Here is a 10,855-nt window from a genome sequence, read left to right on the forward strand (position 1 = left end):
TTCTTGCTCCAGCCGCCCAAAGCAGCGCCGGTCGTGCTGCCTGCTCCTGCCTCCCGTGGCCGGCTGTGCTGCCGCGGAGGCCTCACCGCCCGCATACTACTCCCACCGCTGGCCAGGCCATCCCTCCACTCACCCACACCCCCTGTTATTCTGCGGCGACAGCAGCCTCACACCGCAGCCGAACCAGTGAACCCTCGTACTCCTCTCCACGTGGGCATCCACTGCCGCATCTTCCCCGGCTCCGTGTCATCCCCTTCCTAGGCCTCGCCGTCGTCCACCGCCTTGGTGCACTCGGCGCGGCGTGGTCAATGTGGTCAAGGACCGACTTCCATCGGAAGAGTACTGTACGTGGAGAGGCTGACAGCTTCATTCGGCTGGCCGAGAAAATGGCCTATCAGTAATGAGAAATGGGCTGTACATTTTTAAAACACATCAAACCGGCAATTAGTTTCAAATTTCTTTTTTTCATTTCGAGATTTGAAATTGCATTGATTTTTATGCGTGGACAATTTTTTGGATTTTATATTGATATACATTTATTTTTAAAATTAGTTTGAATGTGACTCAAAATTTTGGGATTAAAAACAGTTCGGACCGCACCGAAATAGCAAAATTCCATATAATTTTTTAACCGTGGCCACAATATGGGCTGTAATGCTAACAAAAAGAATATGAGCTCCAAGAAAAACCTTAAGAATTAGCAAATGGGCTGTAAATTATTAGAAATAATGGCAGATGGGCTGTATGCTCTTTTTCACAGATTTGAGGCTTTCCTAAAAAAAGGTTGACTCACAAGCAGTGACTGTTGGATGTCCATCCAATGGCCGTCGTGCTTCTTCAATCTCTGCTCTTCCTGCTCCAGCCGCTCAAACAAGCGCCGGAAGGACTGCCTGCTCCCTCCTCCCCGCGGCCGGCTGTGCTGCCGCGCATGCACCGCCCCACCGTACTCCCATCGCTGGCCTAGCCATCCCTCTACTCACCCACACCTGTTGTTATTCTCCGGCGACGGCAGACAAACCAGTAAACCCTCATACAGTCATACTCCCCTTCGTGTGGGAAACAACTGCTGAGTCTTTCCTGGCTCCGTGTCGTTCCCTTCCTAGGCCACGTCGTCGTCCACCGCCCTGGTGCTCTCGGCGTGGCCTGGTCAACGTGGTCGACGACCGACATGCATCTGAAGTGGACTGTACGTGGAGAGGCTGACAGCTGGGTCCACGGCCGCACGCAAGGAAATGCCTCCTTATTACGCGCAAAATAATGATTCCTCCACCTAGCATTCGGGACCCACCGGAAGGGCCTCTGTATTTCGCGAAAAAACGTTACTGCCGCTGACAGCTCGGACCCACCCGCTATATCTTTGCATGCAAAGAAGTGCCTCCTTATTACGCACAAAAAATGAATACTCCCCCTACTAGCTGGGACCCAGTATAGTGGCAGGCTGACTTGTGGGCCTACTAAGTTGACGGGGACGGAGGGCTTTGTCAATGTGACACCCCCAATTCAATCGTACACTAATAATACACGCAAACGTGTACGATCAAGATCAGGGACTCACGGGAAGATATCACAACACAACTCTAAAAATAAAAATAAGTCATACAAGCATCATAATACAAGCCAGGGGCCTCGAGGGCTCGAATACAAGTGCTCGATCATAGATGAGTCAGCGGAAGCAACAATATCTGAGTACAGACATAAGTTAAACAAGTTGCCATAAGATGGCTAGCACAAACTGGGATACAGATCGAAAGAGGCGCATGCCTCCTGCCTGGGATCCTCCTAAACTACTCCTGATCGTCGTCAGCGGCCTGCATGTAGTAGTAGGCACCTCCAGTGTAGTAGGAGTCGTCGTCGACGGTGGCGTCTGCCTCCTGGGCTCCAGCATCTGGTTGCGACAACCAGGTAGAAGGGGAAGGGGGAAAGAGGGAGAAAAGCAACCGTGAGTACTCATCCAAAGTACTCGCAAGCAAGGATCTACACTACATATGCATGGGTATATGTGTAAAGAGGCAATATCGGTGGACTGAACTGCAGAATGCCAGAATAAGAGGGGGATAGCTAATCCTGTCGAAGACTACGCTTCAGGCCACCTCCATCTTGCAGCATGTAGAAGAGAGTAGATGGTAAGTTCACCAAGTAGCATCGCATAGCATAAACCTACCCGGCGATCCCCTCCGTGTCGCCCTGTTAGAGAGCGATCACCGGGTTATATCTGGCACTTGGAAGGGTGTGTTTTATTAATTATTCGGTTCTAGTTGTCATAAGGTCAAGGTACAAGTCCAAGTCGTCCTGTTACCTAAGATCACGACTATTTGAATAGATAAACTTCCCTGCAGGGGTGCACCACATAACCCAACACGCTCGATCCCATTTGGCCGGACACACTTTCCTGAGTCATGCTCGGCCTCGGAAGATCAACACGTCGCAGCCCTACCTAGGCACAACAGAGAGGTCAGCACGCCGGTCTAAATCCTATGGCGCAGGGGTCTGGGCCCATCGCCCATTGCACACCTGCACGTTGCGTACGCGGCCGGAAGCAGACCTAGCCTAGCAGGCGTTCCAGTCCAATCCGGCGCGCGCCACTCAGTCGCTGACGTCACGAAGGCTTCGGCTGATACCACGATGTTGAGTGCCCATAATTGTTCCCGCGTAGTTGGTTAGTGCATATAGGCCAGTGGGCAGACTCAGATCAAATACCAAGATCTCGTTAAGCGTGTTAAGCATGCGCGAATGCCGACCAGGGCCAGGCCCACCTCTCTCCTAGGCGGTCTCAACCTGCACTGTCGCTCCGCCACAAAGTAACAGTCGGGGGCCGTTGGGAACCCAGGCCCACCTCTACCGGGATGGAGCCACCTGCCCCTTCAGCCCCCATCTCCGAACAATATCATAAGTAATGTAACAGTATCATAAGTAATGTAACAGTATACAGTATATAGCATATGCCCGTGATCACCTCGCGAAGTGATCACGGCCCAGTAGTATAGCATGGCAGACGGACAAGAGTATAGGGCCACTGATGGAACACTAGCATCCTATACTAAGCATTACGATAGCAGGTAAAGGTATCAACAATTGTAGCAACAATGACAGGCTATGCAGCAGAATAGGATTAACCGAAAGTAGTAACATGCTACACTACTCTAAGGCAAGCAGTAGAGAGAAGGAATAGGCGATATCTGGTGATCAAGGGGGGGGGCTTGCCTGGAAGCTCGGCCGAGAAGGAGGGGTCTTCAACAACGTAGTCGATCGGGGCACCAGCAGCGGCGTCAGTCTCGTAGTCTACCAGAGAGAAGAGGGGGAAGAAACAATGAATACAATGCTAGCAGATGCATAATGATGCATGACAAGACAAAGAGCGTTGCTATGTGTGCCCTAACGCGGTAGTAGGTGATATCGGTGAAGGGGGAAAACATCTGGGAAAGTATCCCCGGTGTTTTGCGTTTTCGAACAGATGAACCGGAGGGGGAAGGTTGTGTGTTTGCTATGCTAGGGATCTATGGTGGACGAACGGGCTGCGTATCCGGATTCGTCTCGTCGTTCTGAGCAACTTTCATGTACAAAGTTTTTCCATCCGTGCTACGGTTTATTTTATATTAATTTTAAAAGATTTAAATCAACATTATCCAGAATAGTGCTGACGTCATCATGACGTCAGCATGATGTCAACAGTCAACAGGGCATTGACTGGGTCAAACTGACGTGCGGGACCCACCTGTCTTACTCTGTTTAGGTTAATTAGGATTTAGCTAAACTAATTACAGTTTAATTAAACTAACTAGTTAATTAGATTAATTAACTTAATTAATTCATTAGTTAATTAATTAATTAATAATTAATTTTATTAATTCATTTTTATTTTTATTTATTATTATTATGTTTTATTAAAACGTTCTGGGCTGGGCCCCGTTTGTCATAGGCCCTAGGGGGGCTTAACGGGCGCTGCGTTTACGGCCGCTCGGGTGCGGGCGAGGCAACCCGAGCCAGTGGCAGGGTGCAGGCGCGGCGTCGACGGAGCAGAGAGCGACAACGCGCGGCCGCGGGGCAATAGCAACCACGGGGAGAGGCCAGGCGCAGCGAGCACGGCAGCCGGTAGGGTGTGCACGCGGGACGTGGGTGGCTGCAGCAACAAGTAGCGCCGGCGGCGGCAAACATCAGGGGGAGGCGGCGGCGCTGAAGCCAGTAGTGGGCGTGGCCAGGGGAGCCAGGCAGCGCGTGGCGACAGCGCGGTGGAGCGGCGGGGAGGGCGTGGGCACACGCAGTGCGTGCGGTGGGGGCGTGGGAACGCGCCGGCGAGCCGGGGCACGGCCAAGCGCGGATGCGCGCGCGCAGCAACGGCGAAGGCGGCCGGCACCAGGAGCAGGTGCAGGCGGGTAGCGGAGTCGGTGCGCGGGCGTGTCGCACGCACGACGAATGGCGCCGAGCAAGGAGGAAAAAGGGGGAAGGACGGCGGCTCACCGGGCCCTGTAGATGTGCAAAGGCCTGCTCGGTGAGGGGCCGAAGTTGTGGTTCCAGCGACGGGGCGTCGAGGCGGCGGGTGGCAGCGTCGGGGGACCTTCAAGATCTAGGAATGGGGAGGAGGACGCGGACGGCGAGGTCCGGCGGTAAGGTGGCCTCGGCCAGGGGCGCTGGCATGGTGGCGGGGACGAGGAGGCGTCCGGCGAGGTCCAGCGGGGTCGAACAGCGTCGACGCCACCGAGGCAGAGACGAGGGGCGAGGGGGATCTCCCGATCCAAATCGAGAGGGAGAGGTGGATCGAGGGGAAGTGGGGTGCGTGGGGTAGGTTAGGGTTACGGTGGGAGGGGGAGTGGGTTAGTAGGCGGGGGGTGGGCCGGCCCATTCGGGCGGCTGAGGCCAGCTGGGCCACTTGGCCTAGCTGGGGGGGGCTTTTCTGTTTTTTTTTCTATTTTGTATTTTCCCTTTCTTTGATTTATTTTTCTTTTCTGTTTTGGTTAATTGTTTGGGAACCAAATGAGTTTTGAAAAATATGAGAGCTGGCCCACAAATCACAGCACAATATATCGTACCACCAAAAACTAGTTTGGGGTAATTATCATTTCATATTTTATTTGTATTAATAAAAAGGTTATGAAATAATGTTTTCAGCCACCGTTTGAGGTTGTTTAAGTCACTTATCAAACTTCAATAATGTTGCTTACAATTTTATAATAGCCTCTGACTTATCTACTATTTATTGAACATTTTAGTTTTAATATTTGAAAACTTTTATTGTTTGCTTGATTTTGAATTTGAATTTGAATCAGTTTCGAACTAACGCGAGATTAGCAACAACAACCGAGGTGACGTGGCATCGTTAACGTGGGATTACTGTAGGCTAATTATCCGGGCGTCACAATTCTCCTCCACTACAAGAAATCTCGTCCCGAGATTTAAGAGGTAGAGTAAGGGGGAAAAGTCTGGTTACGAAATGCTAACGGATCTTCTCGGTCTTGGCTGCTCTTCTTGAAGAAGTTAATCCCTTTCGTTGAAGTCTTTATTTCTCTGCTTCAGGTCACCATGGTGAAGTCGGCATTCTTTCTTCGGAAACTCCATCGTGCTTACGAAAGAATAAAGGGGGAGTATTCCGGGAGAACGGACCTTGGCAACATTGACTATCTGGTCGATAACATCGAGGAAGGTGGCGGGAGGTAACTCTCAAATTAAAACTTAAAAAATATCGAGAGCAAAGTAAGGAGATATCATGGGAAGTTTCGAGCGGGCAGGCAATCGTTCAATGCCTGAAACAGGGCGTGAAAGGGGCTCAAAGCAACAGAAATAAGTATTGTGTCTGATACTAGTATTGATGATCTCTTGATAGGTGGCTCGTGAATTACATACGAGGCCACGCGCGACGAATAACTATGGAAACAGGGGGTGTACAGGGGAGTTAGGTTTCGATCCTGTGGAACTGTGGGTTATGGGCCCACCATGCGGGTTAAAAAGTAGAAAGGGCGGTGATATTTTCCACAGTCATGATAACAAGGCATGTCAAAGGATAGCCCGTCAGTTATGTTGGCAACACGTTGGTACCAAGGGCGAGGGACGAAGAGAACCATTTTCCTGCTCGTTGAACGAGGCGGACCAATAGGCAAAGTTCTCGTCCATCGGTGGTTACCAGAATGTCATCAACAATAGTAACAGGGTCTTGCTGACAGAATTGTACAACGAGGTGTTTACATAAGCAAGGAAATATTACTGCTTATATAATATAGATCACAAGAAGGTTGAAACAAACCAATGGAAAGGAAAAGTGGTTATCAAATTTAATCAAAACAATGGAAAGAAAAATGTGTTTAAACACATATTTCTGGGGTATATCCTTCCCAAGGAGAAACAGAGCATGATATCCATGACAGGATTTAACATAGAAAACCATTTATGTAAGGGGAGAGGAAGTTCATGACATTACCCAAACAACGGTGTTTGGATAATTGAGCAAGAAACATTTAGCATTGGGCTTCAAATGTTCATTCTAAAAATCAGAGTACCACAGACATGCTTGGGATAGCATTGACATGTTCTTCAAGCAAAGGTCAAACTTTGGATACACAAAGGATCCATCAGGAACAACTCATAGAATAAGTCTTGCAATAGGTCCTCCAACCAGGTGTGCTAGTCATGACATCACCTTATTGTGTTATAGAAAGACCAATGCTATGACTCTAGGAAAATGTTCCAACCATCATATCTGACTGAGTTTCAGATCTGGTTGGTGTCAGGATACCTCAGACTCGGGATGCCTAAGAAGAAAAGGTGAAAAACAAATTAACGAGACGACATTGTAATATTCTGGGGAAATTTACTACGGAAGCGAGTTCCGAAACAAAAGCTCATCATTAAACCAATGAAGGGATAAGGAGGTAGCTGATGAACTCAGCGACAATTCATCGAGACTTCCAAAAGAAGGGTTGCCACAATTATGTGAACAAGGAGATAACATTAGTCAGATCAAATGATATAACGATGTATGCTCGAGGAAAACATACACAGTTAAACATTGGTTGAAAGGTGCACCCGAAATATGGGATGGGTTGCACGATAAATGTTAGAACAGCGACTTAATGAACAAAAGAATTAAAATGAATCAATCGACCATTCACTTCAAAGCAATAGGGTTGCTTCAAGTTTTGAATTCACACATCATAGTTCAATTGCCGGTATTCTGGTTAGAAACAACACGGGGACCAAGAAAGAATGGTGATGGTGAGAAGTAACACTATACCAAGAATTCTGAAGAGGTGGAGTAATCCTCACGACATTCTTGACATAAAAGATGGTAATACTCCAAGGTAAATAAGAACAAATGCTAGATAGAAAGGAACTCAAGGTATAACACAGAACACAAACAAGTTTGTGTTGCAGGGAAGGCAATAAAGTGGTCGATGACAACACAAATCATCGAGGGCAAGGATGGTATTTCTCATCATGAATTCAATTGATAACCTGGAAGAGCTCAGAATGTTGATGACGAGCATGACACATTTGTCGAGAGATTTCATGAAGATGTAATCAATTAGCGACGACATCAAGTCAAAGGAATGATGAAGCGAAAGGTTTTTGGAACCATGGGTACGACATCAACTCGGAATCAAGCTTGCTGTTCGAGGTGAACGATAAGGAGAGGAAGATCGACGTAAGCTTAGCTCATCGTCAAAAATTGTGCTTCGGGAAGAAGGACCAGGTAGCACAGTTAAAATCATCACGACAATGATATATCCAAACAGGCTAGGAATGGCGTGATCGGGTACAAACTCGTACTTAAAGAAGATTACTAAGAGTTGTTGAACCATAGTGCGGACTCGGTTCAGTTATCGGTGTTTTTGAGTGTTTAATAACTCAGAGCCCATGAAAAATTGTAATCAGTGAGAATGTAGTACTTGATGAAGAACTCATAAGAAGTTATGAAGTTCCCAGATAATCTTGAGATACCAGGGCGGTAATACTCGCCAATAGATCAAAGTAGAGGTTGGACTAGGGTATTGCTATGCAGAAGACAAGTGCTTAAACTTGCACGAGAAATGGTATTTAAAGGACAACATGGTCGGAACCACGATTGCAAAAGGCCGGATCCCGGATATAAGAACTTATACCAAGGGAATTATTAATTTCAGAGAAGCTTTAATGATAAGATCTACATCGTGTCCATGGGCATGAACACAAAGTTCAAGGTCGACTCCCACTTCTTCAATGCATATCCTTACATTTACCTCCCATTTTCGAAGTTGTAGTGTTGAAAAGTTATCTGACGAAGCGTCAGCAGGGTATAAGCCGCATAACTTTCGGGGTCACACAAATTAGGGAAGGCATAGGTTCAACCCATTGGGGCATCTTAGGAACATATACCAGAATCTGTAGTAGTAGTTAGCACAAGCTCGAAAGTAGAGCATGGTTGACAAGCAAAGGATACAAGTCTCCAAAGGCAAAAGACACGATTTACCAAAAGGCATTATGTATCCGAGGAAAACTCACAAGTTTATTGAATATGAAGGACGTTGTTGGATGAAATCCAACAAAGGATCTGGCAGTCCACAAGGGATCTGATGTGAGCATTGGTACTCAACTAGAAAGAGAAAGAATGCAAGGAGATCATATTATAGAAACAACTGACTAATTCAAAGCTCAATGTAAGGGGATTATGATTTCCAAATCAATGAATCAGAAGCAAATGCTCTGATTAAGGATGGATACGTTGAGTAAGCTTAGGGGTACAATCGACGACAATTTGACTGGGTCGAGATCCAGCTCATGTTTAAAATGCCGTCTGAGCCGGAAGGATGAATTCTAGGATCTGGTTGAGGATTGCGAGCATTCGCAACATATTGAATCAACAGACTCAAAATGAAAATGACGAGGGATGCCAATAAGATTACGAGATTTATGGTATTAACCATAACGCAAGCAAGTAAGAATTTCCGGAGCAATAGGCTGCTCAGGATTTTTGGAAGACCGAATGGTATTTTGAAGAATTTTGTGAAATACACGAATCATCTGGGGATGAGCGGATACTCGATAAGTGCGAGAAATTATCCGTAGGGGTATTCAGGTGGCAAAGAACTGCAAGGCAGTAGGCACAAAGTATTCTCGAGGTATCTTGTAATAACAAGATCGACTGGGAATAAAAGTAAGAATGACAGGTGTAAGTATTTATCCATAGTAATGTTTCGGTGGTAGGGAATTGCAAAAGCAACGGGGACAAAGTCTCGAGAGAACATCGGAGAGTATCTTCAGGATCTTCTGATGCAGCAGGCGACCATCAGTAATAAGGGGCTCTCCGGGTGAAAGTATTTTCGAGAACCTAAAGTTAGTTTTGTTTTTAGCAAAATCATTTAACTCGAATAGAAGAGAGATTAGAATCCCATAATATAGACGAGGAATAAAAGATCCTAATACCACCCAATGGCGACGTGGGGCCGTAAGCCGCACAGCCATGTTAGTAAAAAGTTTTGGAATGACTAGACTCAACTTCGGCCAAGGAGTTTGAAGGGGGATTCCTACAGGCAGTCAGCTCTGATACCAACTTGTGACGCCCCTGATTCAATCGTACACTAATCATACATGCAAACGTGTACGATCAAGATCAGGGACTCACGGGAAGATATCACAACACAACTCTAAAAATAAAAATAAGTCATACAAGCATCATAATACAAGCCATGGGCCTCGAGGGCTCGAATACAAGTGCTCGATCATAGACGAGTCAGCGGAAGCAACAATATCTGAGTACAGACATAAGTTAAACAAGTTTCCATAAGATTGCTAGCACAAACTGGGATACAGATCGAAAGAGGCGCAGGCCTCCTGCCTGGGATCCTCCTAAACTACTCCTGATCGTCGTCAGCGGCCTGCACGTAGTAGTAGGCACCTCCAGTGTAGTAGGAGTCGTCGTCGACGGTGGCGTCTGCCTCCTGGGCTCCAGCATCTGGTTGCGACAACCAGGTAGAAGGGGAAGGGGGGAAAGAGGGAGAAAAGCAACCGTGAGTACTCATCCAAAGTACTCGCAAGCAAGGATCTACACTACATATGCATGGGTATATGTGTAAAGAGGCAATATCGGTGGACTGAACTGCAGAATGCCAGAATAAGAGGGGGATAGCTAATCCTGTCGAAGACTACGCTTTAGGCCACCTCCATCTTGCAGCATGTAGAAGAGAGAAGATGGTAAGTTCACCAAGTAGCATCGCATAGCATAAACCTACCCGGCGATCCCCTCCGCGTCGCCCTGTTAGAGAGCAATCACCAGGTTATATCTGGCACTTGGAAGGGTGTGTTTTATTAATTATTCGGTTCTAGTTGTCATAAGGTCAAGGTACAAGTCCAAGTCGTCCTGTTACCTAAGATCACGACTATTCGAATAGATAAACTTCCCTGCAGGGGTGCACCACATAACCCAACACGCTCGATCCCATTTGGCCGGACACACTTTCCTGAGTCATCCTCGGCCTCGGAAGATCAACACGTCGCAGCCCTACCTAGGCACAACAGAGAGGTCAGCACGCCGGTCTAAATCCTATGGCGCAGGGGTCTGGGACCATCGCCCATTGCACACCTGCACGTTGCGTATGCGGCCGGAAGCAGACCAAGCCTAGCAGGCGTTCCAATCCAATCCGGCGCGCGCCGCTCAGTCGCTGACGTCACGAAGGCTTCCGCTGATACCACGACGTCGAGTGCCCATAACTATTCCCGCATAGTTGGTTAGTGCGTATAGGCCAGTGGCCAGATTCAGATCAAATACCAAGATCTCGTTAAGCGTGTTAAGTATCCGTGAACGCCGACCAGGGCCAGGCTCACCTCTCTCCTAGGCGGTCCCAACCTGCCCTTTCGCTACGCCACAAAGTAACAGTCGGGGCCCGTCGGGGAC

General features: G+C 47.7%; 1 long non-coding RNA gene across 1 annotated transcript; it reads right to left on the minus strand.

Annotated features, from left to right (window-relative positions):
* Positions 1–1,578: 1,578 nt before the first annotated feature.
* Positions 1,579–4,766, minus strand: LOC141020958 (uncharacterized). Its single transcript, XR_012180952.1, has 3 exons — positions 4,456–4,766; positions 3,202–3,279; positions 1,579–1,885 (listed from the first exon to the last, which is right to left on the minus strand). It is a non-coding gene; the product is annotated as an uncharacterized lncRNA (long non-coding RNA).
* Between the last annotated feature and the right edge of the window lie 6,089 nt (positions 4,767–10,855).

This window comes from Aegilops tauschii, chromosome 3, assembly GCF_002575655.3.
Source record: "Aegilops tauschii subsp. strangulata cultivar AL8/78 chromosome 3, Aet v6.0, whole genome shotgun sequence".
Lineage (NCBI taxonomy): Eukaryota > Viridiplantae > Streptophyta > Magnoliopsida > Poales > Poaceae > Aegilops > Aegilops tauschii.